The 23349-nt window shown below is 43.8% G+C and overlaps 1 long non-coding RNA gene across 1 annotated transcript; it reads right to left on the bottom strand.

Moving 5' to 3' along the window:
* Positions 1-1466: 1466 nt before the first annotated feature.
* On the bottom strand, positions 1467-22546 carry LOC129385458 (uncharacterized). Its single transcript, XR_008612983.1, has 3 exons — positions 22414-22546; positions 15150-15188; positions 1467-1785 (listed from the first exon to the last, which is right to left on the bottom strand). It is a non-coding gene; the product is annotated as an uncharacterized lncRNA (long non-coding RNA).
* Positions 22547-23349: the final 803 nt, after the last annotated feature.

Raw genomic sequence — 23349 nt, 5'->3', positions numbered from 1 at the left:
AAAGAAAAAATTAAGTCTGGCCAAACCCATGGCACTGGGAAATTCAACGTCCGTGCAATAGACACTAAAGCGATGTAGCGTGATACCGTGGAGCCGAAACGAATGAAGTATGGGTATAATAATGATCATATTGTTTAAAATATATTAGGAGAAGTTACATACTGATCATAAAAGTGATTGCTATTCTCATCACCGTTGCGATGATCTCAAGAGAATGGATGCGTTGCAAGCTATCGGATAGAAGCTGTCGATCAGCAGCATGAAGCTCAAGCAGCGACAGGTACATTAACGTTGTGTTGGCGAAGTTGAACTACGTTACGCACTAGAATAGCGTTTGGTACCTTGTTGCAGAAGCATGTTTGACATACCTGACTGAACATGGTCCAGCGCCAGATTGAAAGCTCTCAGTAGTTACAAAAGGTAAATGAGCGTAAAATAAATCAATTAGAGATACATGAAAGACATACCCAGCAGTTTACTCTAAACATCTATGTTTTTGCCTAAACAGAGTATATCTATACCATGAGGCAGGTTATCTATCTACGACAGCACAAATAGCAGAAGAAGGTGTCTTTTCTCAGGAGGCTACGTATTGTAATGAAAAGAAATCTGTTCTTCGGAGCCTGCTCAGTAGTATGTTGCTTCATCTTTAACTAGACAGAGCATATCAATATTACAGGCAAAAGGAAGAAAAATGATCACTGATGACAGCATCAACACTTTCATAAATATGTTTTCATGAACACAATAAAATTACTCAAACTCCTGAACATGGTCGGCGAATTTTTTTTTTATCATACTGCAAATGCTGAACCCTCCCTACATGCTAGCAATGTGTAATTCCCCCGATTATCCTGACTAGAAAAGCAACTTGGCTATCATAAGCTTCGAAGAGCAACCCCGTCACGAAGCATCGAGTTTCTGCGTGGTTAATCTAATATTGTAGCTCCATCATGCTTTATGCTTAAACATTATCCTTCCCCCCATTGTGCATCACGTTTATGGCCATGATAGTTCCGCTCTGGCTATTTTAATACAGGACATTGCACTGGTGCGCCTTTATTATTTGCATCTGCACATGAAGATCAAATACACGGTCAAGCGTCGTTCCATGCTGGTTTACTCGGGAAGTAGTGCCGGTAATTAAAACTATCGTCGAGCTTGTGTTTTGCTACAACCGCTTCGAGTCCCGCCTGGACATTGCTTGAACTTCTACCGCACCTTCTCGCGACATTGTGCTGTGTTTCGGCTGAAGCGGTAATGTGTAGACAACAATCTGTCCTAACAATCAGTTCAGATAACACTGTGAGGACATTGAAGTCAGGTGTTACGAGCTGTTTCCAGCAAAAGATTTCATGAGATGACAATCAGTGAGAAGTTACGCATAATTTCGCTCCAACAGTCCTGGATGCATCAGTCTGTAAGCAGTCTTTAATATCCTTGATTTAATTTGAAGTTTCGCACAGGTAGACCGAACATTGGAAACCACAAGAAGATATACTGATCGCATCACTTTTCCGTGAAACGCATAAAGAAGCTCACACTGTCTTCATATTCATATTATCAGGTATTTTATAGCGGCGTTTGTTGTACGCAATCCTAATAACATACGCGATTAACCTTGATGAGCTCGATTTATGCAGTTTTGCTCGCACATGAATCTCGTCGTAAATGAGTTGCAGTTGTAAACCTCCCCGCTTTGCAGGCACACATTTCGGTCTGTGTCATAGTGAAAGAAAGCAGGTATCATCTGTCCATAGCCTAAATTATGGGGACACTGGCAACCTGCAAAATATCAATAAAGGAGTCACGTCATATGAAGCTTATATGCCTAAATGACATCAAAAAGCTAAATCAATGTAATGCGAGCGAATGGCACCAGCAATCGGATCGGAGTTAGCTCCTTCTGTAGTACCACGTGTGGCATTTTAAATGACACCGGGTTTAAATCCTATTGGATAAAATAGAATGTGGACGTCGAAATAAACACATACACATAGACACGGTCCCATCCTTTTGCTGAAGCGCTGCCTCTGTTCCGTTGGGCTTACACATTCCATCATGGATTTAACGCAACTAGCCCGTCAACATGTTTTAACCAAGTTCTTGGGGAAAAACCTTCTGTGGCAGAGCTTTTGAAATTTATGTGCCCGTTCAGGCAAAAAAGTAAGTCCGATGTGATGCTTAGTGTACAGAAAGCTTTTCACGTTAAGTGCAGTAAACTAAGAAAGGGTGAATATTTTTTGCGGATGAAGATGCACAAAGAAACAACGTTTAACGAGCAATCAAATTGTGCATTTCCAATTCTATTTTTATTCTTGTACCTAAATAATATTCGCCATCAAGGTCATTGTTTTCGAATGGATAAGAATATTTCCGTGATGCTAATTACTCGGGATTACCCGGGACGCCTAATTTGCATGAGCAATGGCACAAATGGATAACCGCTTGCCGGGGTAAATTTACTGCTCCCACGCTTTCATTCTGTCAACTCGGTGTATCTTTGCTGGTATATTGCTGTATGATTGCTAGGTATCCATGTCTTGGTTTGGATTTGCGCCATGCAGCGTACGGATGAATGAATTGCGCTCAGGTTCAGAATTCAGCAGGGTGCTACTGTAATTGCTAGGATGTACAACTGCATTGGTGCATCACATTGTGCGCAATAAAGCTACTGCGTGCTTCAAGCAGTGATTTTGTTGATGATCGTCGCACCAGCTGTCATACATTTCATGTTTTAGGATCTATTTGGTGCCTGGCTCCGGGAATATTTGGAAAACATCGTTTCCAAGAAGATTAAATCAGGCTCTTTTTTCGTGTGATTACAGCATAGTGAATTTTTAGCAGACCAGTGTGTTTTTGGGGGGGTAGGGGACATTTTCTATATTGAGTTTACATTGAAATTGTTTTCGAAAAGTGGTAGCTCAGGGCAAGTACTGCTGCTAAGTGCTACATGTGCTGTTGCTCTACGATTTTCGCTGTAAATATCGCCTTATGTTTGTGAAGTCATTACAGCTTGCTCCTGTCTGAAGTGACTCATCCCACAGAATGCTATATTCGTGTCACAACAGTGTGCATCTTGCGTGTGCCTTTTTATTACTCTTAATATTCCGTTAATATATTTCGCGGTGTGGGTCTGCATAGTTTCCGCAGCGAAGGACTAATCGGCCCTTGCCTTCAATGCCCACTACTTAGGGCAGCGCTATTCTGATTTAAGTATATCAGGTGAGATCTGTCTACGCTAACTCTCGACTAAAATAAAATTCTAAATGGTTCCCAAAACTTTATTTTTCTACGATTACAAGCAGCTGACTATGATCACTTCAATTTAGGAAAGCACTAGATCTAGGAAAGTTCCTAGATCTACGCCGCGGAATGTCATTGATGGTGCATAGTTGACTAGAAATCGTTTTCACCCGTTGTACTTTGGTGACTTGGTTGAAGATTGTAGAACTTTTCTATGCAAATATGACGATTCGTCTTGTTGAGGCGATCTTCATGGCTGTCACTCGACGATATCAACTGTTTTCAGAAGTAGCAATTTCACTAAAACCTGCACCGACATCAAGCTGTGTGGAGTCTTTTGAGGTATATGTCTTCACCAAAGACATGTGCTTATTACTAAGGAAATATGAGAGGACTGTGATTTCGAAATATTTCAGGATATCGAATCATTCAATAAAATTCACCGTTGATAAACAGGAACTTCATTCCGTAACTGGACTTGGCTATGCATGTCAGCGCTTCGCAGCTTGCACGTACGTACGCAAGGTATTCCCATATTCCTGTAACATCGAATACGTGCCTGCTCTCAAAGAGGACCCCTTTTTCCTGCTGTGTCACTGCATATGAAGAGTCGCCCCAACATTCGAACTAAGGAAAAATCACGGGCGTGAACTTCAGCTCTTCTTGCTGCAAAGCATTGTCCCCTGCTTCTAGTCCCGAGAGTACTTTGGAATGCGTCCGCTAGTTGGCCGTCAGTGGTGCGTCTATGGGCGGTGCGAAATTTCGGCACCAGCAGTGCACTGTGGTAGTGACTACGTATTTTTTTTCTTTCTTTTTTTCTTTTTTTTTTCTTTTTTATTATTTTTTTTGAAATGTTTACAGAAAAAGTAACTCTAGGATGTCCCATAGTCAAAGACTACGGAGGGACCTCCAACAATAAATACATAGAAAAAGTATACTTAATGCGGTTAACAACAGCAGTAGCAATCCTAGGAACAGAAAGTATTAACAAACAAAGTCGAGTCATAGTAATAACAATAAATTATAAACACAAAAAGCAGATCCAAGGAGTATTATTCAACATACAGAAGCGTAAAACAATATATACAACACAATCACTTTCCCAAGAAATGGTGACGAATTTTCCTCTTAAATAAATGAATGGAAGGAGATGATTTAATGGGGGGTGATAGTGAATTCCATATTGATGTTGCCAAAAAGTTCGCAGTAACTTTGCCGTAGTTAGTCCTTGGTTTCGGTAGGAGGTAGTTATTATGGTGTGAAAATCGAGTGCCAGTGAAATGGGGGGTTTGGTCTTTTGATATCAACGAAATTGGTAATTCTCCTCGACAAAATTTATTCGTCAGGACACTAAGACAACATTTATTTGAATCCACTACGGACAAAATATTGTATGTGCGGAGTAATGGCAGAGCACTACATGAAAAATGGCTGTAACTGATTATTCTCAAAGCTTGGTTTTGTGTGTGTTGTAGGGGTGCCAAGTGAGTTGCGTAAGTTATACCCCAAGAAGAAATGCAGTAAGAGATGTGGCTGTGAATAAATGCGTAGTAGAGTGAAATTAATATACGTATAGGAAAATAGGGGCGGACTTTGATTAGTATTCTGATACCATATGCTGCTTTACAGGCTAATAAGGATATGCGAGTTGTAAATTTCAAATGATTGTCGAGTTCAACTCCAAGAAATGTTGCATGGTCAACAGCCTGAAGCGAAGTCGGACCAATGTTAATGCATGGCTTATCCTGTATACTTTTTTGCGGGGATGAAAAAATTACAAATTTCGATTTAGTAGCATTAATATTGAGCATATTATCTCGGCACCAATTAACGATTTTAGCCACGTCGGCATTAAGGTAAGATATTCGCAATTCCAAGGAAGTGTTAGAAGAAAAATTGTTGTGTCGTCAGTGTATAAAATACAACTGGAATGTGTAATGTATTCTGGAAGATCATTGATGTACACGAGGAATAAAATTGGTCCTAGTATTGAGCCTTGTGGAACCCCTATGTTAGTTAGTTTGGCACGCGAATGTGTATCAGAAATAGAGACGATATGTTTTCGATCATGTAAATAACTGCGAATAAGGGAAAGTGCTGGACCACACACGCCAACAGCGTTTAGTTTAGCAAAAAGTATGTCATGATTTAATGAATCGAATGCTTTAGAAAAATCAATAAACAAGGTACCAGCCAATTTACCTGTGTCAATGGCTGTTTTAAGATGATCAGTTAAAGTAATGAGCGCTAATTCAGTTGAATAACCAGATCGAAAGCCAAATTGATGAGAGGACAAAATACTGAACTTTGTGAAATAGCTAGGTAAACGTACTACGAATAACTTTTCAATTATCTTGCTGAAAAATGATAAAATGGATATAGGGTGGTAGATAATTAACGAGTTCTTGCTACCCTTTTTTAAAATAGGAATGTCTTTGGCGATTTTTAGGCAGCTAGGAAAGACGCCAGTTTGGAAGATTCGATTTATTATGTGTGAGAGTGTGTCACTGATAAGATGAGCTATAAGCTTTATATGAGATGAGTTGAAGTTATCTAAACCAGCTCCAGTGTTCTTTAAGCTCAGAATGGTCATGCGCACTTCTTCTGGGGAAACTGGACCGAGAAAAAAACTGTGTGGCAAACGATGATAAGCCTTGTCGATGTGAACTGAGAGACGTGGCTGGTCAGGGCAAAAAGAATCGACAAAGGCGTTAGTAATGGCTCAAGGATTATTAAGGGTTTGTTCGCCAACTTGAATAGCAGTTATGGCGGGATTTGGCGATGTTCTATTTAAAAATTCATTGATAATTCTCCACTGTTTTTTAGTATCGTTGCCAGCACGGTCAATTTCATTTTCATAATACTCTTTCTTAGCGTTTTTAAGAAGCCTGCTCAAAATATTCGAGTAGCACTTGTAACGAGTGAGCAGGGTCGAATTAAATGGCTTCTTTTTGTTTTTTTATAAAGATTATCTTTTCTGCGCACGCATTTGAGACGATTATCAGTCATTCACGGACAACGAGGAAAAGCGAACCTTTTCTTACTCGTGGTTATTGTGGTTGATTCGGAAATAGCGTTAGAAATTATATTGCAAAACAATTCGAAGGCGATTTCTGGATTATTTTGCGACGTAACGGGATACCAATTAACTGCGGCGATTTTTCTAACAAATGAAGTTTTGTCGAGATTTTTTCTTTTAACATGCATATCTGGAATATTCATATTGGAATTTATACGCACGAATATTGGATAATGATCAGTTAGTGAAACTTCAATGACACCAGATCCAGGAGTAACCATGAGGTTGGACAATGCATGGTCAGTTAGTGTATCCAGACCATTTATATTCCGCCGAGTAGGTACAGTTACAAGAGATTCAAGGCCATGACCATTCAAAGTATCTGTATAAGCAGTGCATGATGAACTGTGAACATCTAAAAGGTTAATATTGCTGTCACCCATAATAATGATGTTTTTACATTCTAGAGATAGCGTGTGCAAAACATGGTTTAGTTCTAAACAAAAATCAGTAAAGGATGACGACGGCGATCGATAAATAGAACCAACCACTAAATTTGTGGCGTCAATATCGAGAAATGATGCGTTCAGCTCAATCCACACTGATTCGCAATTTACTTGATTAATTGTTAAGTCCCGATGCCTGGAATATTCTAACTCTGATGAAATGAAGACAGCTGCGCCGCCATGACAGCTGTCACTCCGGTGACAGTATTCTGGTGTATAAGATGAAAAAGAGTACAAGTTGTTATCGGCTTCGCTGAGCCAGGTTTCACTTACACATATGATCGAGAAGTGGTGCTGACTGGATGATAGGAAATGATAAATGTCATCAAAATGTTTCCGTAAGCTGCGTGCATTAAAATGTACGAGGGATCGGCAAGGAGGCTTAAGGTAAGAATCTAGTTCGGATGGTGTGAAGTATGAAGCCATAATAGGTCTCTTGGAAATGGATTGACATTATGCACGTGATTCAGGTTAAGAAATAACAGAAAGGTCCGTTTCATAGTTAATGCGGTGAACTCGGCTGTCTTCGGACTTGCGTGCGTTAATACGGCAATTCTTAGTCCAGAGGAAGCGCCATCCTTTTTCTTTCTTGAGTGCTAAGGCCTGAGCAAACAGCCTCTTGTTGTCAGGAGTAAGGTGTTCGTTAATGAAGATGGGCCCTGTGTTCTCTCCAGAGAAACCAAGACTGCTGGTATCCATCCTGGCCTTGCGAGCCTTTGCCAAGAAATCATTTTTTTTTAGCGCGGGAGCAAAACCTAGCAATAATATTTTGATGACCTGATTTAGTGGGCACACGATGCGCTATCTCGATCTCGACCGGAGCAAGAGAGCATGCCGCCTTATCGGCAATGGCAGTTACAATAGAAATGCAGTCTTCATCATTTGTAAATGGTATTAATGTGATCTCAACATTGTTGATTCTAGAATACTGTTCCATCTCGGCTAGCCTTTTTTTAAGGGCTTCATTTTCTGATTTCAGAGCTTTGTTTGATGCCGATAGCTCAGCTTGCTGGGTACGCGTCTTCTCGACAATTTCATTTAGCGTGGTCAGACTGCCATCCATGCCAGAAACTTCGGTACGCAGGGTGCTGTTATCCAGTCCAGCTTCCTGCAGCTTCCCTTTCACATCGGAAACAAGTTTCTCGACCAGTTTTTGCAATCTATCTTGAAATTGCGCCTCGAGATCATCGAGTCGCTTGGCCAACTCCGCATTGGCAGGCATAACGGAAAAGCAACTTGGAAAACGATAGAGTACGAAACGCGAATGCAGCAGCAGCAGCAGCAGTTGTATGTATTCTGCGTTTATTCATTATCGCTCATTCATTCATTATTCATTCATTATTATTTATTATTCATTATGGCTTTGTGCTTACTGTTGTTCCCCACTATGTAATGTCTACGGGGCTTTTAGGGTATTTGAATAAAATATAAATTCCTTTATGGTGATTATCGAGGCGAAGCTAGAGCGCAAGCGAGAGCTTGCGCGGCCAAGGCATGCGCAGATAACAGAGGCTTGAGAGAGCGAGAAGTATACGACGTCGTGGCGATTCCCTCTCACCTAACGCAACACCTGGTGCGGTCGCAGTTGTTTTTTCATCCGTTCTGCTACGTCGAGGTGCGCGCGTGCCGTCGTCTAACAACCAAAGGTAACTTAGTTGTGGTTTCACTGCTGCACATGATAAGCGCCGCCTTTTAATGTCAATGATCAATTTGATGATTTTGCATTAAAAACAACCAAGGAGCTAAATACTTTCAAGCGCAATAAATGTGCCAAACACAATGATCAAATCATGCACAATAAGAAACACGCACGGGACACCTTAAAAAAGAGTCGCGATTAGGAAAGATAGTGTGCCAATTGTGTTTTAGAGCGGGTTGGAGCACGTTAGCTAATTTGTGGAATGCTCGTCGAAGTTCTGGTCAGAAAAATCCTTAGGCTGCTAGTATTTATGCTGCAGGAGAGAATGGCCTATTGCCCGCACGTTGCCATTTTCTTGCCAAGTAAGCCGGCCTGCAGAACATCGCCGCCATGCCACATTCTTCATCTGACTCCCGATGCATGTGCACTCCCCATCGATGTCCAAAGCGCTCCGATATTTCCAGCTCTATTCTCCACGCTTTCTATATTGCTACGAGTCGGGAACCAGGTTAAAAATGGTTCGGTAACTCGCGAGACGTTCGTTTTCCATACCCGCGAAGAAGCGTCCAATGGCCTTGGCGGCAGAGGTGGCCACGGTTAAGATTACACGATTACACGTTAAGATTACAGATGAGACCGTCAAAAAAAAAGAGAAATGCTTCAAGACTGACTTCGCAAATACGTTTCGTCAAATTGTGAGTAAAAATGAAGTCAGAAGGAAATGTGAGAATTCCGGTTTTCGCATTTCACTGGACCTGTGGATATGGACGACACATGATATCGTAAATTTATGTTGAGATATACATAATATTAAGAAATGATTAAAAGATTTATAAAAAGATATTTCACTCCACAAAGCGCGAAAGAAACATTTAACAAGGAGAGGTTGAAACCATATTATCATAAACTCTATTTAAATTCAATTCATGTTCAATAGCCTCCGTGACTGAGATGTGACAAGGCACTGCTGCGTGTGGCCTAAAACCATATATACATATATGCAAGAGCCATTATATATAAGTACAGCAGAGGAAAAATCACTTTAACTTATGTATTGAAAGATGTAGGAACACAACTGACCGCAGGTCGAATACGAACCTACGTCTTCTCATTACGCTTTTAATGCTCGTACAATTCCTCTACCGCACACGTGCGGCACCAAGACCGCGGGTGGCGGCGCTGGCTAGCGCTACAAGGCTTCTGCTAGATAAACATAACTACCCCAGAAAGTCCATCGGAACTACCCATTGTGTACCGCGGTTCAAGATATAATAATAAGATCGCAAACGTAATCAGGATACTTTGGTTCTTATTCCACCTGGAGCCAGTTGCCCTTGATCCCCTTTATTTCGCATTCTGTGATCGTTTCAGTAATCCAAGTTAGAACAACGCAGAATTCCCCCCATGCGATATTTTCATCGATTGCCCGCTTCTTCTTATGAGCATATATATATATATATATATATATATATAAAATGTGAGAACATTACATTACCACTTCATCTTCTTCATCTGTATGTATTCATCATCACGACCAGCGTCCTCGTCTTCAGTGCGCAACCGGCGCAATAAACCGTTGAGGCTTAACAGCTGTCTCGCAAGTGGTGGAGGCTGCTTTCGATCCCTTGGTCCTCTACGCCTTCGAGTTTCGCTGGAGCTTCGCTCAGGTCGCCGCTTGCTCCACCTTTCCGCCAGGATGCCCCAAAAAGATCCTCCAGGAGACTCCGGCGTCACCGTCTCTGCCCCACGGGCCGTTCCTTCATGGACCGTGAGCACGCGGCAGCGCGATCCCACCAAGTTCGCTGCCCTTCGTAGCGACGACGTTGATGACTTGCTGGACAATTATGACCGCGTGAGTGAGTTTAACCGGTGGGATGACATGCACAAGCTTCGCAACGTCGCATTCTACCTCACTGACGTTGCCAGGACTTCGTTTCTCAACCACGAGAGTTCCTTGCGTGACTGGGCGGCATTCAAACACCAGCTTCGCCTGATTTTTACCGCTCCCCACGTCCGCTTTGGGGTCGCCAAGAAAAAGCTTGACGGACGCACGCAACTTCCCTGGGAAACATACACCTATTATATCGAGGACGTCCTCGCCCTTTGTCGCCCTGTTGACGCCACCATGACAGGATCTGATCGTGTTTGTCATATCCTAAAGGGCGTTGTCCACGTCGCGCTTAACGCACTGGCGATCAAAAATCCAAATACCGTTAACGATGTGATCGCGACTTGCCAACACCTGTACGCACTACACACCATCCGCTTACAACCTGTCGTCGGTGACGCGCCTCCTTTGTCGGATACCGACCTGCGTGTGCTGATTCGGACTCTCATACGCGAAGAGCTCCAAGCGTATGGCCTGCTCAGTCCTCCCGTTCTCCAGCCTCAGCCTTCGGTTCCTGGCCTGCCCGACATAATCAAAGAGGAGCTGTCTTCCATGACCTGTGTTGCAAGCTGTGGCCCTCCATCGCCATCCACCTCGTATGCTTAGGTTGCGGCTATGTACACAGCGTTCGTTCGGACAGCACCTCCTGCTCCTGCTACTGTCCCCAACTATCTGGCGACTATACCACCCCGTCCGCCTGCAACAGGATTTTACACTACCCGGCCTACGCCCCGCCTCATTTGTTTTTATTGTGATATTCGCGGTCATATATCGCGTTTTTGCCGAAGACGACAGCAGGACGAACGCCGTGGCTACGATATTTATGAGAGACACCTGTTGCTTCCTCCGAGGCCTTACCAGCCTCGGCTCTCCCCACGCTCAGCTTCTCCACCTTCCGAAGCGCCTCGCAACTACCGTCCAGGGCACCGCCGCTCGCCCTCCCCTCTCCGACGCTCGACATCACCCCTGCAACCGGCCACCCGCACTCCTGACTACCAATTGGAAAATTAGATGGTGTAGTTTTTGGAGGGAAAGCTGCACGGCTCGCACAGACTACAATTCCTCCAGCGTGCCCGGCCAATACTTTATTTGTGTGTGTAGAATGTGTACCAGCCCTAGCATTGCTTGATACGGGAGCACCGATTTCTATTATTCACGCTGGCTTGTGCGCTCGTCTACGCAAAGTTACTACACCTTACGTTGGAGCTCCTCATCGTGGTGCAAATAATGTTGTGATTCGGCCATAGGCGCAATGCACCGTTAGAGTTTCGATCGGTGGGGTACGCCACCATATTCAGTTCGCAGTGTTGACTTCCTGTGCTCACATGCTTATACTAGGGTGGGACTTTCTCTCTTCGGCGTCGGCTTTCATCTCGTGCCGTGAACGCCTCGTTAACTTGACAGAGATCGACAATTCCACAACGTGCACTAACCGCGCCTTCGCTTATGAACTGCTGACGATTGTACGGTGCCCCCCGGTCGCCAACAACTCCTTTCAGTTAACTCTGACATCACCGATGGTGACATTTTAGTTGTACAGTCAGCCCGTTGGTTATCCAAAGGGATTGCTCTGGCACCCAGCCTTGTTCGCTTCACCAACGGCATGGCCACTTTGGCTGTACTCAACACGACCAATGAGCCAGTCCTGCTTTCTAAAGGCGCCGTTTTCACGTGCGTCTTGGACATTCAGCCTGTCTCTGTGCTTACCACAACTACTGCTGTTTCACAACCACCCACAGCTATGGATCCTGTCCCTGCTTCTGATCTCGCTAGTACCATCAGCTCCTATCGAACGCCACAGCAGCCGGCGGAGTTACTGGCGTTGCTATCCAAGCATAAAGACTCCTCCGACGTCGACTCTGCTCTTCTGGGACAGACTTCTGCGACGGCTCATCGCATACACACAGATGGAACCTTCCTCGTGCACCGGCAGCCATATCGCGTTGCCGACATGCTGAAACGTAGCGTAATCCGCCAATCTTCAAGCCCTTGATAGTCACCTGTCATTTTGGTGCGTAATAAAGACGGCTCAGTGCGATTTTGCGTAGACTACCGTGCCTTGAACAAGATAGCCCGCAAAGATGTATATCCACTGCCGCGAATCGATGATGCGTTACATTCATTACAAGGCGCGGAGTATTTCTCCAGCCTTGATCTACGCTCCGGATACTGGCAGGTACCGATGCACGAAGAAGACAAGGAGAAAACCGCCTTTGCGACACCCGATGGACTTTTCGAATCTAACGTAATGCCTTTCGGCCTCTCTGATGTTCCCGCCACATTTGAGCGGATGATTGACACCGTACTACGGGGCGTAAAGTGGAAGACTTGCTAACGCTATCTTGACGACATCATCATATTTTTGTCGACCTTCCATCAGCACTTGCAGCGCCTCGACGAAGTCCTGACATGCTCTCAGCTGCTGGCCTTCACCTGAATATAAAAATGTGCCACTTCGCCAGCAAAACCATTAAAGTGTTCGGACACCTTGTCAGCAAGGAGTGCCTTCGACCCGACCCCGACAAGATTACCGCTATCCTCCGCTTCTCCAGGCCTTCACGCGCCAAAGACTTGCGTAGCTTCCTTGGCCTAGCTTCGTATTTCCGGCGCATGATACGTAATTTTGCCACCATTGCGGCACCGCTCCATCAACTCCTTCCTTCTGGAGCTCTCTACGTATGGTCGGACGAATGGCAAACTGCTTTTGACGCCCTGAAGCGTGCCCTCACGTCCGAACCTCTGCTTTGTCATTTCGACAACACCTCACCCACTCTTCTATATAATGACTGCCAGCGGACACGGTATCGGCGTTGTTCTTCTGCAACGTCAGCAAAATTCTGAAGAACGTGTGGTTGCATACGCAAGTCGCACGCTAACAGCTGCAGAGAAAAATATACAATTACCAAGCAAGAGTGTCTCGCCGTTGTTTGGTCCGTCCAAATATTTCGGCCTTATCTGCACGGGCGCCACTTTACGGTCGTTACTGATAACCACGCCTTGTGCTGGTTGGCGACGGTACAGAATTTAACGGGACGTCTCGGCCGTTGGATACTTCGTTTACAAGAATGCAACTTCGACGTCACCTAGAAGTCTGAAAAGAAACACCAGGATGCCGATGTTCTCTCTTGTTGTGCCTACCACCGTCTTCAAACGCTGCTTGCTTACCACCTTTCGTGAGGGAACCGCAGGGCGCGTCGCATGCATTCCCTTCGCTCGCAGCTCTCGACCGGCTCCCATCCAGCCATTCTCATACGTTTCTTTCTAGTCAACGTAATGACTCCTATCCCACTCCGTTATGGAACGTACTCGCGGATCATCTCGCCCATGCAACGTTCCGTTCCGTGGGCAGTTGAAGAACTTCAAGGTCGAAAATTCGATAATATACCAGTACGTGTTTCATCCGAAAGGACGCTGTTGGGTTTCTGTCATTCCCCGATCACTTCGGCCCCACATACAGGGAGACCTTTCACGACGATCCCACTGCCGGTCACTTTGGTTTCCATAAAACTTACGAGCGAATTCGCAGCCGCCTCTCTTGGCCGGGACTTGAAACTAGCGTAGCAAAATGCGTGGCTTCCTGATCGCTCAGTCAACACCGCAAATAATTGACTTCACCTACGGCTGGACTCCTCCAACCTGTCCCGTGTCCTGAAGCTCCTTTCGCTGTCATTGGTTTCGACCTCTATGGACCGCTAGCCTTAACCACTGGCGGTAAACGATGGATTGTCACAGCTGTAGACCACTTGACACGGTACGCTGAAACAGCCGCACTGTCTTCGGGATCCGCAGAGGAGGTTGCAGCCTTTTTCTTGGAAGCCATCGTTTCACGGCACGGAGCCCCACGTGCCGCGTGGGGCTCCGTGCTTTTCAGTGACCACGCGAGGACCTTTCTCTCTAAACTTTTGGACGATGTTCTCCGTGCGTGCAATAGCATCTATAAACCGACTTGCATCTACCAACCTCAAACTAATTGTCTCACAGAGCGCTTTCATCGCACGCTGTCCGACATGATATCTATGTACATCAACCCTGACCACACCAATTGGAATGCCATTCTATCATTCGTCATTTTCGCATACAACACGGCTGTCCAACGCACTACGGGATACTCGCCATTTTTCCTCGTGTATGGTCGCCAACCGCTCACTATCTTCGCCGCTTCTTTCTTCGGTGTCCCCGTGCCTTCGTCAAGATCAGTGTGTGAGCAGTTAGTTTCGCGCAATGATTGGTGTCGCCAACGTGCCCGCCTCAACACCGACGCCAGTCAACAAGAGTGCTAAATTCGCTATGATGCATCTCACCATGTCGTTTCCTTCCAACCAGGAGGCGAAGTGTTACTGTGGACCCCAGTTCGCGCTCCTGAATTGTGCGAGAAATTTCAGTCCCGTTTTATTGAGCCCTACATTGTTTGGGACCAGACTGCGCCAGTTAACTAACGTGTCACTCCACTTGTATCGTCATTGCACGGCCGCTGTCATGCCTCAGAGATTGTGCATGTGCCGCGTTTAAAGCTTTTCATACGGCGTTTCCCGCCATAACCAGCGGCCAGGTTGGCCGCTTCCACGCGCGGGGGAAATTGTGGGAGCATTATATTACCACTTCATCTTCTGCATCTGTATATGTTCATCATCATGGCCAGCATCATCGTCTTCAGCGCGTGACCGGCGCAATAAACTGTTCAAGCTTAGCAGCTGTGTCGCTAAATATATATATATATATATATATATATATATATATATATATATATATATATATATATATACATATATATATATATTTAAAGAAATGTATATAGAAATGGAGAACAAATGAACGAGCAGTAACATACATAACGAAAATAAGAACACATACCAGCTGGATATTGGCATACGACATTCCTGGCGTCACATTCTGTAAAAGAAGGCGTGCAATGGGGGATTTAAACGCAGGTACCAATCTATAACGCAGTTTAATAGGCATTGCACTACAGTGATGCATTCATACTAGTGATATCATTGCTTCGTGTAAATATTTATGGGTAACTACGCTCAACACATTTAGTTGATGATTGGCGAAGGCGACATAACAGAAATGGATTGTTGTAGTCTGCGTACACTTTAGGTGAATCAAGCAGAACATTGATCCCAGTTATTTGGTCATTCATGTTTCAAACAAACAGGAGAAGGAAGCCGACGAGGAGAGAACTACAAACTGAGAGAATGTTTACAACTACTGATGAAGCCTTGTGGAAGTTTTCCTAATCGATCCCTGACCTATCTTTTCTAAACCTAGTGAAAGGAAACGCGCAAATGAAGACGAGGCACAAGGCGGCCTCATATTTAGCCAGAAATAAGTAGTCGAGTTTCGCACCGGGAAGTTCTTTGAAATGGGGTTCTGCGTGTTAGGTCCCAGCAACGTTGTTAGAATAAAATGCTAAGAATCAGTAGTCATAGCACCTGCGCTTCACTAATAAGATGTTTCGTCGTGGAACAATGCAGTGCTGAAAGTCGCTGTCTAACAGCTGTGTAGGCAGATTCAGCACCAGCGAGTCGCGGATAGGATGATCGCATGTGGTGTTTGATTGCGTTGTTCATACTTTGAAAGAACAAAAACAATCGCTGGCCAACTACGTGTTCCTGCAGATTCTTGCCGACGTGAACGTTTACCATCGCGAACGGCCACCTTTTTGGCTATGAACGCAGCCACAAGGATCGCAAATATTGTGAAAAAAGCGTGGCTCTATATTTCTCTGCAAAGTTCGCTGACATTCACGTACATAGCTTTGGTTTCCATACAATTCACTTATAATTAACTATTCAAGCCATTTCGGGCTCATTTGGAAGTGACAGCACCAATGAAGCCGTGGTTTTCCATTTGACCTCTACTAAAAGTGATAAACTTCCAGGTATACTTGATTGGAGCGAGAAATACAGTTCGAGAAAAGGGATAGAAAAAAGAAGACAGTGACTACCTTCTTTCTTCTGGCTCATTTGACAAAATGTATTTCTCGCCACAATCAGATATACCTACAAATCCAAAGAACCAACTTGCCCAAGAAGAAGCCGTTTTGTGAAAAACTTTTTCCGTTTCTATACTTTGCCAGCAGGCCCTACGGCGCGCTGCCGACTGTTAGTAAAATTAGGTTCTCTTCATTTGTTGTGGTTACGTTGACATCAGTAATGAAGATGCATTCTTCTACATGCGATGCAAAACAATGTGCCTCAACTGATAAGGAAAAATGCGCGTCTCAAACGTGAGATTAACATGAAAATAAGAGTTAAAGCGAAGTGTGACATTCACTTGTCAACCGTATGACGCCCTTTTCGAAGAGGAGAATGTAAAACTCGGGGGGTTTCCTTGGTTGAAGGATATTGGTCTTCAAAACATAGTGCAGAAAGCTAGAGAAGTGTTGGTGTGTTATTAACTCGGCAAGGTATTTATGTATGTCTTTAGCATTCTGCGCAGAATCCTCGAAGGAGGAGAATACACATTTGTAACAGGTAACTGTCTTTCGAGTCGTGATGCGGGTTTTCAGAAAGCACGCAAGGCAAAGTTAAATAAAAAATACATTGGTTTTCTTTCTAAGCAGGCTGTTTTCGTAAACGAGCACTTCTGCACCTAACTCAAGGCGTTACTCCACATCGCAGGTGAGACGAAAATGGAAATAAAAAGTAGGTTTGCATGGGCATATATGGAAAAAGTGCTCACGTAGTGATTGGAAACGTCTAATGCTGTTCAGAATGCGCGTGGGACAGTTGTGACAAAAAAATAGGGAATAATCTTTATTTTCTAGCCATATTTGCTTACGCGTACTATTTAGCAATGCTCTCCCACACAAGATGTTTTTTTTTTCACTCCGATGACCCCCTTGCCTTTTCCTCTTTAACTTTTTACAAGTACAGGATTTCTTAACAATTTTACGTAGAAGTTCGACCTAATAATGATGAGGCATCGTGCAATTGGTTATTGAATTGGTCATTTTTAATGATTGTCAAATTCTGTTTCTCTGCAGATCTCATTGTCTTGGAGGTGGCGTAATATTGATGGTCTAGGAAAAACATTTGCGTAACTTCGTAACTTGATCACCAACTTTTCAACGGTTGCACATAAATATACTAAATACTTACGAACTGGCGACGATCTCTTCTTTTGTGGTTGTCTAGCGATAATTTGATTCTAATCTTTGAAACTATTAGCTCTTCACAGCATATAATCAGTTAGGTAATGACATTTAAACACTGCGCCAATCACCCACCTATTGTAACAACCCTAGGCAACTTCATGCAGGATACCCTGCGCAAGCGTAACAGCACAAGGACAGAAATAGAAATACAGACGCATAGACAGCGCTGTTTCTACCTCTGTCCTCGTGCGGTAGCGTTTGCACACTGTATGATGAATCGAAAATAACCAGCCCGCCAACAGATTTTACCAAAGTTAATACAACTGGCGTCATTATACGGAATACAGCGAGCAGGGGCCGCCCTACATGCTTTCCAAATAAAAAAATATACCCAAAGCAAGAAAAAGCCATTGCTTATGTATCTTTATGAAACAAATGAATCCAAGACGCCTAAACAAGTTTCTAAGCCAAATTGAAGCGGCAGAAGGCACGCACCAATTTAAGTACAGCCATGGTGACAATGCCTGCGGAATGTAGTGCGCATGATAGAAAATCACTTTTCTACTGCTTCAGATTTCGTAATCAGATGGTTATCTTGGCACGTAAACCCCCATAATTTGTCTTCTTTAAATTTGGAACCGTAAAATGTTTCGCCAGATACGTAAACTTTGGTTGTCAAATGAGGGCCCGAGGATGAATTAAAAAAAGATCTACGCCTAAATTTCCTACAGTCGATGATCCCTAATAATATGCGTACCATCTAAAGATATTAAAGCTTTGTAAACAAAGTTCCTAAAGACACATAAACTTTATACATTGAAAAAAATTAACAATAGATGGTCTTTGTATAGGGCACATTATTTTGCGGGGATTTACTTGGCTCTTAGAACTTAAAGTTGTACATAACAGACGACAGCTCAAAGCTGGGTAACTAGCAACGCACATCATTGAACAGCTTGCAATTTTCTTGAGTAGTATTCAAACTTAGAAGCCGTAACCTTTATGCGTGACCAAATGTGAACACATTGTTCTTGAGACAACATTTCGTGGCCAATAGAATTCATGTCCTAAATACTAGCAAAGTATGTTATTGAGGGTCCCCAGAGTAGACCAAATAAATTTGCTATTGAGCTTTAAGCAGCAACACCCACCTAGCACGTAATCTTTGCTTGTGTACCGGTGTATTTTTGAGAAAAATAGAATAAACCGTGGCAAATATATTATTCAAATCTGTTGACAGAAGTGGCACTTCAAACTACCGAGCAGTGCGTCTGCCTGATGTCATCTCGAAATGATTTGTATATTTGATCTGATATAGGGTAATTTGATTTGGTGAAAAAAATTCCGTGCTTTTAAACAATCATGTCGGCTTTGGCAAGTACTATAGAAGTCATTATAATTAAGTTAGCCTCATTATGTATTACGCCCAGTTATCGATTCACCCATGGCATTTGACAGTCCCGATCAGTGTATGTTTTACAGTGCAATGAGTTATGGGCTCATTCAAATAGCCCTTTCATTTGAGGATAGTGGCCACCACCGCCGCCACCGGTGTTCGGAGTCTGTAGCAGCTATAGTCGGGAATGAGAAAAAATACTCAATTCTGCCGGAATTGAAACGAGGCCCGCTGCGTGGGAGTCAGCTACTTTACCACTGAACCGCGTCAGCGCTTGCTAGCATTACCCGGGAAGTGCAATATAAACGCCGTTTTTGCACGCGAGGAGACTGGAGATGTCACATGCGTGCCGCCTAGCGTCGATGCGTGCAGATTTGACATTACAGTTGCATATTATCACATCATGTAGAGTGAAGCGTAGCAGATGCGCAGCTCGCAGCACAAGGCAGATAAGGCATTTAAAGGAAAGAGAAATATTTAAGGAGATGCCTACATTAATAATAGAAAATATGTTATTGACCTGATATAATCAAGCTGGCTGGTTGTCTACGTAAGTTTCTCGTATCATAGGGAATACCAATAATAATCATTATCACCATCATATCATCCCACTTGCCTTGCGGTCTGCGATGCGCGCCGCGAAGCGTCGATAAGTGCACCCCTTCCATTACAGTTGCATGTTATGCCACCAGGATGCACCTCATGTAGAAGTTGCATATAGTAGTTTCAAGCTCCGCGTGGCGTCACCTGGACAACTTAAAAAGAGTAGCTGGCTGTTTGTCCCTACCCTGTTTCGAAGGGGATGCCAATAAACCTTGATTAGCATCGTCAATAATAGGAACGAACCGTGCCACGGGTTAAGCAATGTGGCATACGCTGCACGTTTTGTGTATGTCTGTGTTTGCTTCACGCTAGATGATATGGCGCCTTCTCGCAAGGTACGAACAGCTGGAGAAAAAAAAGGAATCGCAGAGGTTCGCGCGCGGCTGCAACCAGGCAATATCGGGCTCAGCAGACCAATGTACAGATTGCAGAACAAGCCGCAGCGAAAGCCGCAGCTTGCTGTCGGCGCCTCGCCGACAGATCAGACCCCTGTTGTTAAAACGTCGCGAAGACAGCCGCGAAGAACCTCGAGTGCGTGGGTCCAAAAATGGAGCTCCTGTAAAGCCGCTACTCTAGCTTGCGCTGTGACAGCGCTGTGTGTATTACGCAGGCTTGTAACTTTTCTTTTCTCGTCTAGATCAATACTGTTTCCCTGGGTTGCCGCCTTACGTTTCGAAGCCCTACTTAAGAAAATTGTCTTTATGCTGTTCATTAGATTATATCCCCGTTGCTTAATTTAGAAGCAGGCACCCACCAACGAAGCATAGCGAGGCCTTTAGGGTCAACAGTAACTTAATTTGTATACCGAGATCAGTTGCTTAGCATACTAAGTATTAAATGCAGATGATGCCACCTATTGCAGTTGCGTGATGTTGGTTGTTTATCAGATCTATCTAACGTCGCTCTTGGTAAGCTCTTGATAAGAATTTCTAATTACAATGAGAGACTTTAACTTTTCTCTATCACTTATATTTTTTTACAACAACTTATGTATTTATCATCCTTTGTCACAGCCTTTGGTTACCTTGCAGGCGCAGGCGCAGTTGAAGTGTATATTAAATTGTCCTTTGAATAAATATCTCCCAACTTAAAGCCAAATTTACAATTATCTTCCTTCGTCTTTGTTGTCAGCTCGTTGTTGACATAAGGCGTGAAGGAATCCACTGAACCAAAACACATCTACAAGGAAAAGTAAATTTTCATTTTAAGTTACAGCAAACCGCACGCCAGGTACCCCGGTTGGTTAGAGCCTTGTTTCAACAGCAAGATGTGTGACACACATGGTTGTGGCTTGTCGCACACTCCTGTGTCTGACCTCATGAACCACAGAGCGAACACACAGGTTGTGGAGTATAGTACTGAAGGTGTGCTCTCTAGGATGCCGGCGGCTCTAGTGAATAAGTAGGGCCCGTTTCTGAACTCTTGCAAATTCCTCCTTGAGCGAGCTCTTTTGGGGTGAGTACAAAGAAAAGCACAAAAAAAGAGACGCGGAAGACTGTCGCTGTTTTATCCTGGGGCGCTATAACGTAAAACTATTCCAAACTTTTCTATTCCAATTCTGCTATCAGCCCTCCACGATTGGTCAAAAACTTTTTTCGACCACCCCCACTTCACCTGTCTGTCACGCGACGTCACGAAAACTGCGATACCTCCCCATCTGATATGATGTGTACACACTGATTATGCATGATTTGACAGAAGAAAGAAAAACGGTTATTTCTTATTCGACCCCTTTTCGCCATTGGCCCTCAGCTATTGGTAAAAAGCTTTCGGGCTGCAACCACTTCACCTGCCTGTCACGCGACGTCACAAAACCGCAAGAACTCACCGCGTCAAAGTGACGTGTATGCGATAAATATGTATTAATATGCCGAACAAAACTGAATTTTCTTCGGAATAGCCGCAGGCTGCCCCGTTCCGAAAGGAATAGAAGACGGCTACCGCCGATCGCTCAGACGCTGGCTACTCGCACCTGCCGGAGAGCAAGGGTGTATTTGCGTATAATAAAACTTATTGCGTGGCCGTGTAACGTTTTCGAGCACTTTCGGCACGTTTACCACCTCATTCTGCCAACTCTTCTTTGCTGAGGGTCAGTTTTAGCGTCATTCTTGAGCTTCCGTTGCATGCCGCCGCGATTTTCGACCAGCCACCACAAGCTAAGTAAGGGAAAGCCGACCAATCGTAGCCGCCGGCACCACCCTCTTCATCCGGTTATCGACTTTCAGTGAAGTGGCTCAGCCCCATCGAATCCCTCTCCACTTGAGCGTTCTCCTCGCCTCTTGTCACCCAATTAGATACGACAAGCCGCTCAGTGTAAGCAATGTTATTCGTTTTTCAAGCAAACAAAAGTGACCTCCTATGAACGAGGAGAGTGTTTGATTGGTCTGTACAGACAACCCTGTGGGTGACCGCCCGGTGCTTGCGTCAATGGTTACGCAAATTTGACGTCAGGAAATTGGAATAGAAACATATTGGAATAGTTTTACGTTATAGGGCCCCTGGATCAACTAATCGGCATACGTATACGGGACTTCTGCACACCATCCATGACGTATTGAGTCCGTTTTGTATACGTTACCAGGTCTTGGCTCACACATAGTAAGAATATTCCCTTACAGTACGAGTGAGTTCCTGTGGTAGTCTATTTGCGAAACTTTTGATTGACCTCACTGAAATGCAGTCGGCATAAAGGTAGTGTTCATGTTCTGTGACAAAAGGAATTGATTCGTGTGCGCTATTACTATATCGTTGAATATGAGTTGGCATCAATATAGTAAGGCTTTAGAAAACACATGAGCCCGGCACGTAACAACAAACTTTAAAAGGTAGTACTACCGAGAGAACTAGTACGGGCTATTACTCTTATGTTGTATTTACGAAATTTAGACAACAACATTGTATGAGATATCGAAGAGCGAATTGAGTTTATTATTTTACGTTAAGGAATAGCCACTTCTTCAAAGGCAGTTTACTGCTTTTGCTTCAATGCAATGAAAAGAAAGAGGTATTTATACCTGGTTGATCGCGTCTAGCCTCCACATCACCAGCTGCACGTGCTCCTTCAAGAACAAGTAATAAAGTAAGCAGGAACATATTTGGATGCATGTTGATAGAAGCCAATACTTCTGCCGGGGTTCCTCGAACTTGTTCGGTCGAACTGTGCGAGAAGTAAAAACACGACGATTATATATGCTCCAAAATTCAGACCTTCCGCAGCTGTAAACAAGAGGAACATGTCAGAGCCAGCAACACGTGATATTCCACGATGCGGCTACGGATAAAGCTTTTCACAAGTTTGAAAACAACATCTTACCTTAGGTTTAGAGTTGTTTTTGTTCAATTGAACCTTAACTAATCTATTCTTCTACGTATGACAACGGAGACCATGCTATATTGTCACTTGTTTTGACATGCGCAAAATGGTAAGGAGTGCTAATATGCGCACCTTAAATGCAGTTACGAAAGGGAACTTTTTCTTTTTTGCGAAATGTGCATGACATCTGCTTTATGGTTGGCAACTGTGTTCGTGAAAAGGTAAATCATGCAAAATGCCTTTATCAGTTTTGTATTGTACCTCATATTTTTTCAACCAATGTTTTCGGAAATCAAAAACAGTGTTCTCGTCCCATAGAATGACGTTATGTAGTACATGAAAATATTGCTACGTGACAAGATATTCTCTTAACATCAAGTAATCATTTCTGAACACAGCTTCTATACGAGTTAGGTATTAGACAATAAAATTGATAATTGGCTGCTAAAAATCGTACTTCACATCTTCTGCAGCAACGTGTAACGCTTCAGAAGGTCGAACCCGAATGAAAAAAAAACCCTCTTTTGTTACGATAATAATTATCAGCCTAGTTTCACAGAAAACTCTAAATGCCTATGGGGTCTGTCAGTTGACTTCAGCATTTGCTTACAAATTAGCGGCATTACCCCATTTGAAA

The sequence above is a fragment of the Dermacentor andersoni genome, chromosome 7, assembly GCF_023375885.2.
Source record: "Dermacentor andersoni chromosome 7, qqDerAnde1_hic_scaffold, whole genome shotgun sequence".
NCBI lineage: Eukaryota > Metazoa > Arthropoda > Arachnida > Ixodida > Ixodidae > Dermacentor > Dermacentor andersoni.
This window is presented reverse-complemented; position numbering and strand designations above follow the sequence as displayed.